Raw genomic sequence first — 7,525 nt, 5'->3', positions numbered from 1 at the left:
TGGACAATGGGCGTGGCACCGCCCACTTTTAAAAGAAGGTAATTTAAAATTTTTGCAAGCTGTAATTTGGCAGTCGTTGAAGATATCATGATGAAATTTGGCAGGAACGTTACTCTTATTACCATATGTACGCTTATTAAAAATTAGCAAAATCGGAGAAGGACCACGCCCACTTTAAAAAAAAAAATATTTTTAAAGTAAAATTTTAACAAAAAATTTAATATCTTTACAGTATATAAGTAAATTATGTCAAGATTCAACTCCAGTAATGATATGGTGCAACAAAATACAAAAATAAAAGAAAATTTAAAAATGGGCGTGGCTCCGCCCTTTTTCATTTAATTTGTCTAGGATACTTTTAACGCCATAAGTCGAAGAAAAATTAACCAATCCTTTTGAAATTTGGTAGGGGCATAGATTTTATGGCATTAACGGTTTTCTGTGAAAATGGGCGAAATCGGTTGATGTCACGCCCAGTTTTTATACACAGTCGTCCGTCTGTCCTTCCGCATGGCCGTTAACACGATAACTTGAGCAAAAATCGATATATCTTTACTAAACTCAGTTCACGTACTTATCTGAACTCACTTTATCTTGGTATGAAAAATGAACGAAATCCGACTATGACCACGCCCACTTTTTCGATATCGAAAATTACGAAAAATGAAAAAAATGCCATAATTCTATACCAAATACGAAAAAAGGGATGAAATATGTTAAGGTAATTGGATTGTTTTATTGACGCGAAATATAACTTTAGAAAAAACTTTATAAAATGGTTGTGACACCTACCATATTAAGTAGAAGAAAATGAAAAAGTTCTGCAGGGCGAAATAAAAAACCCTTAAAATCTTGGCAGGTATTACATATATAAAGAAATTAGCGGTATCCAACAGATGACGTTCTGGGTCACCCTGGTCCACATTTTGGTCGATATTTGGAAAACGCCTTCACATATACAACTACCACCACTCCCTTTTAAAACTCTCATTAATACCTTTAATTTGATACCCATATCGTACAAACTCATTCTAGAGTCACCCCTGGTCCACCTTTATGGCGATATTTCGAAAAGGCGAAGACCTATAGAATAAAGCCCACTCCCTTTTAAAAATACTCATTAACACCTTTCATTTGATACCCATATCGTACAAACAAAATCTAGAGTCACCCCTGGTCCAGAAAGGCCTACTCCCTCTTAAAATACTCATTAACTCCTTTAGTTTGATACCCATATTGCACAAACGAATTCTAGAGTCACCCCTGGCCCACCTTTATGGCGATATCTCGAAACGGCGTCCACCTATGGAACTAAGGATTACTCCCTTTTAAAATACTCATTAACACCTTTTTTCACCTGGTCCATCTTTATGGCGATATCTCGAAAAGGCGTCCACCTATAGAACTAAGGCTCACTCCCTCTTAAAATACTCATTAACTCCTTTCGTTTGATACCCATATTGCACAAACGAATTCTAGAGTCACCCCTGGTCCACCTTTATCGCGATATCTCGAAAAGGGGTCCACCTATAGAACTAAGCCCCACGCCCTTTTAAAATAATCATTAACACCTTTCATTTGATACCCATATCATACAAACAAATTCTAAAGTCACCCCTGGTCCACCTTTATGGCGATATCTCGAAAAAGCGAACACCTATAAAACGAAGGCCCACTCCCTTTTAAAAATACTCATTAACACCTTTCATTTGATACCCATATCGTACAAACAAAGTCTAGAGTCACCCCTGGTCCACCTTTATTGCGATACCTCGAAAATGCGTCCACCTATAGAACTAAGGCCCACTCCCTTTTAAAATACTCATTAACTCCTTTCGTTTGATGCCCATATTGTGCAAACAAATTCTAGGGTCACCCCTGGTCCACTTTTATTGCGATACCTCGAAAATGCGTCCACCTATAGAACTAAGGCCCACTCCCTTTTAAAATACTCATTAACTCCTTTCGTTTGATACCCATATTGCACAAACGAATTCTAGAGTCACCCCTGGCCCACCTTTATGGCGATATCTCGAAACGGCGTCCACCTATAGAACTAAGGCTCACTCCCTTTTAAAATACTCACTAACACCTTTCGTTTGATGCCCATATTGTGCAAACAAATTCTAGGGTCACCCCTGGTCCACCTTTATGGCGATATCTCGAAACGTCGTCCACCTATAGAACTAAGGCTCACTCCCTTTTAAAATACTCACCAACACCTTTCATTTGATACCCATATCGTACAAACAAAGTCTAGAGTCACCCCTGGTCCACCTTTATTGCGATACCTCGAAAATGCGTCCACCTATAGAACTAAGGCCCACTCCCTTTTAAAATACTCATTAACTCCTTTCGTTTGATACCCATATTGCACAAACGAATTCTAGAGTCACCCCTGGCCCACCTTTATGGCGATATATCGAAACGGCGTCCACCTATAGAACTAAGGCTCACTCCCTTTTAAAATACTCACTAACACCTTTCGTCTGATGCCCATATTGTGCAAACAAATTCTAGGGTCACCCCTGGTCCACCTTTATGGCGATATCTCGAAACGGCGTCCACCTATGGAACTAAGGATTACTCCCTTTTAAAATGCTCATTAACACCTTTCATTTGATACCCATATCGTACAAACGCATTCTAGAGTCACCCCTGGTCCATCTTTACGGCGATATCTCGAAAAGGCGTCCATCTATAGAACTTAGGTCCACGCCCTTTTAAAATACTCATTAATACCTTTCATTTGATACCCATATCGTACAAACGCATTCTAGAGTCAACCCTGATCCACCTTTATGGCTATATCCCTAAATGGCGTCCACCTATAGAACTATGGCCCACTCCCTCATAAAATACTCTTTAATGCCTTTCATTTGATACACATGTCATACAAACACATTCCAGGGTTTCCCTCGGTTCATTTTCCTACATGGTTATTTTCCCTTATGTTGTCACCATAACTCTCAACTGAGTATGTAATGTTCGGTTACACCCGAACTTAACCTTCCTTACTTGTTAACTTTAACATTCACTTTAACTCTAAGTTTTCTTTAACTTTAACTTTAACTTTAACTTTAACTTTAGCTTTAACTTTAACTTTAACTTTAATTTTAGCTTTCACTTTAACTTTATTTTTAACTTTAACTTTTCTTTAACTTTAACTTTAACTTGAACTTTAACTTTAACTTTAACAACTTTAACTTTAATTTTAGCTTTAACTTTAACTTTAACTTTGGCTTTAACTTTAACTTTAACTTTAACTTTAACTTTAACTTCAACTTTAACTTTCACTTTAACTTTAACTTTATTTTTAACTTCAACTTTAACTTTAACTTTCACTTTAACTTTAACTTTAACTTTCACTTTAACTTTATTTTTAACTTTAACTTTTCTTTAACTTTAACTTTAACTTGAACTTTAACTTTAACTTTAACTTTAACTTTAACTTTAGCTTTAACTTTAACTTTAACTTTAGCTTTAACTTTAACTTTAACTTTAACTTTAACTTTAACTTTAACTTTAAATTTAACTTTAACTTTAACTTAACTTTCACTTTAACTTTAAGTTTATTTTTAACTTTAACATTCACTTTAACTTTAACTTTTCTTTAACTTTAACTTTAACTTTAAATTTAACTTTAACTTTAACAACTTTAACTTTAACTTTAACTTTAGCTTTAACTTTAACTTTCACTTTAACTTTAACTTTATTTTTAACTTTAACATTCACTTTAACTTTAACTTTTCTTTAACTTTAACTTTAACTTTAACTTTAACTTTAACTTTAACTTTAACTTTAACTTTAACTTTAACTTTAACTTTAACTTTAACTTTAACTTTAACTTTAGCTTTAACTTTAACTTTAACTTTAATTTTAGCTTTAACTTTAACTTTAAATTTAACTTTAACTTTAACTTTAACTTTAACTTTAACTTTAACTTTAACTTTCACTTTCACTTTAACTTTAACTTTAACTTTATTTTTAACTTTAACATTCACTTTAACTTTAACTTTTCTTTAACTTTAACTTTAACTTTAACTTTAACTTGAACTTTAACTTTAACTTTAACTTTAGCTTTAACTTTAACTTTAACTTTAACTTTAACTTTAACTTTAACTTTAACTTTAACTTTAACTTCAACGTTAACTTTAACTTTAACTTTAACTTTAAATTTAACTTTAACTTTAACTTTAACAACTTTAACTTTAACTTTAACTTTAGCTTTAACTATAACTTTAACTTTAACTTTGGCTTTAACTTTAACTTTAACTTTAACTTTAACTTTAACTTTAACTTTAACTTTAACTTTAACTTTAACTTTAACTTTAACTTTAGCTTTAACTTTAACTTTAACTTTAACTTTAACTTTAACTTTAACTTTAGCTTTAACTTTAACTTTAACTTTAACTTTAACTTTAACTTTAACTTTAACTTTAACGTTAACTTTAACTTTAACTTTAACGTTAACTTTAATTTTAACTTTAACTTTAACTTTAACGTTAACTTTAACTTTAACTTTAACTTTAACGTTAACTTTAACTTTAACTTTAATTTTAACTTTAACTTTAACTTTAAATTTAACTTTAACTTTAACAACTTTAACTTTAACTTTAGCTTTAACTTTAACTTTAACTTTGGCTTTAACTTTAACTTTAACTTTCACTTTAACTTTAACTTTATTTTTAACTTTAGCTTTAACTTTAACTTTCGCTTTAACTTTAACTTTAACTTTAACTTTAACTTCAACTTTAACTTTAACTTTAACTTTATTTTTAACTTTAACTTTAACTTTCGCTTTAACTTTAACATTCACTTTAACTTTAACTTTAACTTTAATTTTAACTTTATTTTTAACTTTAACTTTAACTTTCGCTTTAACTTTAACTTTAACTTTAACTTTCACTTTAACTTTAACTTTATTTTTAACTTTAACTTTAACTTTAACTTTCGCTTTAACTTTAACTTTAACTTTAACTTTTACTTTAACTTTGACTTTGACTTTAACTTTAACTTTCATTTTAACTTTAACTTTAACTTTCGCTTTAACTTTGTACATTCACTTTAACTTTAACTTTAACTTTAACTTTAACTTTAACTTTAACTTTAACTTTAACTTTAACTTTAACTTTAACTTTAACTTTAACTTTAACTTTAACTTTAACTTTAACTTTAACTTTAACTTTAACTTTAACTTTAACTGTGACTTTAATTTTAACTTTAAATTTAACTTTAACTTTAAATTTAGCTTTAACTTTAACTTTAACTTTAACTTTAACTTTAACTTTAACTTTAACTTTAACTTTAACTTTAACTTTAACTTTAACTTTAACTTTAACTTTAACTTTAACTTTAACTTTAACTTTAACTTTAACGTTAACTTTAACTTTAACTTTAACTTTAACAACTTTAACTTTAACGTTAACTTTAACTTTAACTTTAAATTTAACTTTAACTTTAACTTTAACAACTTTAACTTTAACTTTAGCTTTAACTTTAACTTTAACTTTAACTTTAACTTTGGCTTTAACTTTAATTTTAACTTTAACTTTAACTTTAACTTTAACTTTAACTTCAACTTTAACTTTAACTTTAACTTTCACTTTAACTTTAACTTAATTTTTAACTTTAACTTTAACTTTCGCTTTAACTTTGACTTTAACTTTAACTTTAACTTTAACTTCAACTTTAACTTTAACTTTAACTTTAACGTTAACTTTAACTTTAACTTTAACTTTAATTTTAACTTTAACTTTAACTTTAAATTTAACTTTAACTTTAACAACTTTAACTTTAACTTTAGCTTTAACTTTAACTTTAACTTTGGCTTTAATTTTAACTTTAACTTTAACTTTAACTTTAACTTTAACTTTAACTTTAACTTTAACTTTAACTTTAACTTTAACTTTAACTGTAACTCTAACTTTAACTTTAACTTTAACTTCAACTTTAACTTTAACTTTAACTTTCACTTTCACTTTCACTTTAACTTTAACTTTATTTTTAACTTTAACTTTAACTTTCGCTTTAACTTTAACTTTAACTTTAACTTTAACAACTTTAGCTTTAACTTTAGCTTTAACTTTAACTTTAACTTTAACTTTCGCTTTAACTTTAACATTCACTTTAACTTTAACTTTAACTTTAATTTTAACTTAAACTTTGACTTTAACTTTAACTTTAACTTTAACTTTAATTTTAACTTTAACTTTAAATTTAACTTTAACTTTAACTTTAACAACTTTAAATTTAACTTTAGCTTTAGCTTTAACTTTAACTTTAACTTTAACTTTAACTTTAACTTTAACTTTAACTTTAACTTTAACTTTAACTTTAACTTTAACTTTAACTTTAACTTTAACTTTAACTTTAACTTTAACTTTAACTTTAACTTTAACTTTAACTTTAACTTTAACTTTAACTTTAACTTTAACTTTAACTTTAACTTTAACTTTAACTTTAACTTCAACGTTAACTTTAACTTTAACTTTAACTTTAACTTTAACTTTAACTTTAACTTTAACTTTAAATTTAACTTTAACTTTAACTTTAACTTTAACAACTTTAACTTTAACTTTAACTTTAACTTTAGCTTTAACTTTAACTTTAACTTTAACTTTAACTTTAACTTTAACTTTAACTTTAACTTTAACTTTAACTTTAACTTTAACTTTAACTTTAACTTTAACTTTAACTTTAACTTTAACTTTAACTTTAACTTTAAATTTAACTTTAACTTTAACTTCAACGTTAACTTTAACTTTAACTTTAACTTTAGCTTTAACTTTAACTTTAACTTTAACTTTAACTTTAACTTTAACTTTAACTTTAACTTTAACATTAACTTTATCTTTAACTTTAACTTTAACTTCAACTTTAACTTTAACTTTAACTTTCACTTTAACTTTAACTTAATTTTTAACTTTAACTTTAACTTTGGCTTTAACTTTAACTTTAATTTTAACTTTAACTTTAACTTTAACTTTAACTTTAACTTTAACTTTAACTTTAACTTTAACTTTAACTTTAACTTTAACTTTAACTTTAACTTTAACTTTAACTTTAACTTTAACTTTAACTTTAACTTTAACTTTAACTTTAACTTTAACTTTAACTTTAACTTTAACTTTAACTTTAACTTTAACTTTAACTTTAACTTCAACTTTAACTTTAATTTTAACTTTAACAACTTTAACTTTAACTTTAACTTTAGCTTTAACTTTAACTTTAACTTTAACTTTAACTTTAACTTTAACTTTAACTTTAACTTTAACTTTAACTTTAACTTTAACTTTAACTTTAACTTTAACTTTAACTTTAACTTTAACTTTAACTTTAACTTTAACATTAACTTTAACTTTAACTTCAACGTTAACTTTAACTTTAACTTTAACTTTAACTTTAACTTTAACTTTAACTTTAACTTTAACAACTTTAACTTTAACTTTAACTTTAGCTTTAACTTTAACTTTAAATTTAACTTTAACTTTAACTTTAACTTTAACTTTAACTTTAACTTTAA

This window comes from Eurosta solidaginis, unplaced genomic scaffold (genome assembly GCF_040869045.1).
Source record: "Eurosta solidaginis isolate ZX-2024a unplaced genomic scaffold, ASM4086904v1 ctg00001045.1, whole genome shotgun sequence".
Classification (NCBI taxonomy): domain Eukaryota; kingdom Metazoa; phylum Arthropoda; class Insecta; order Diptera; family Tephritidae; genus Eurosta; species Eurosta solidaginis.
Note: the sequence above shows the minus strand (reverse complement) of the source record.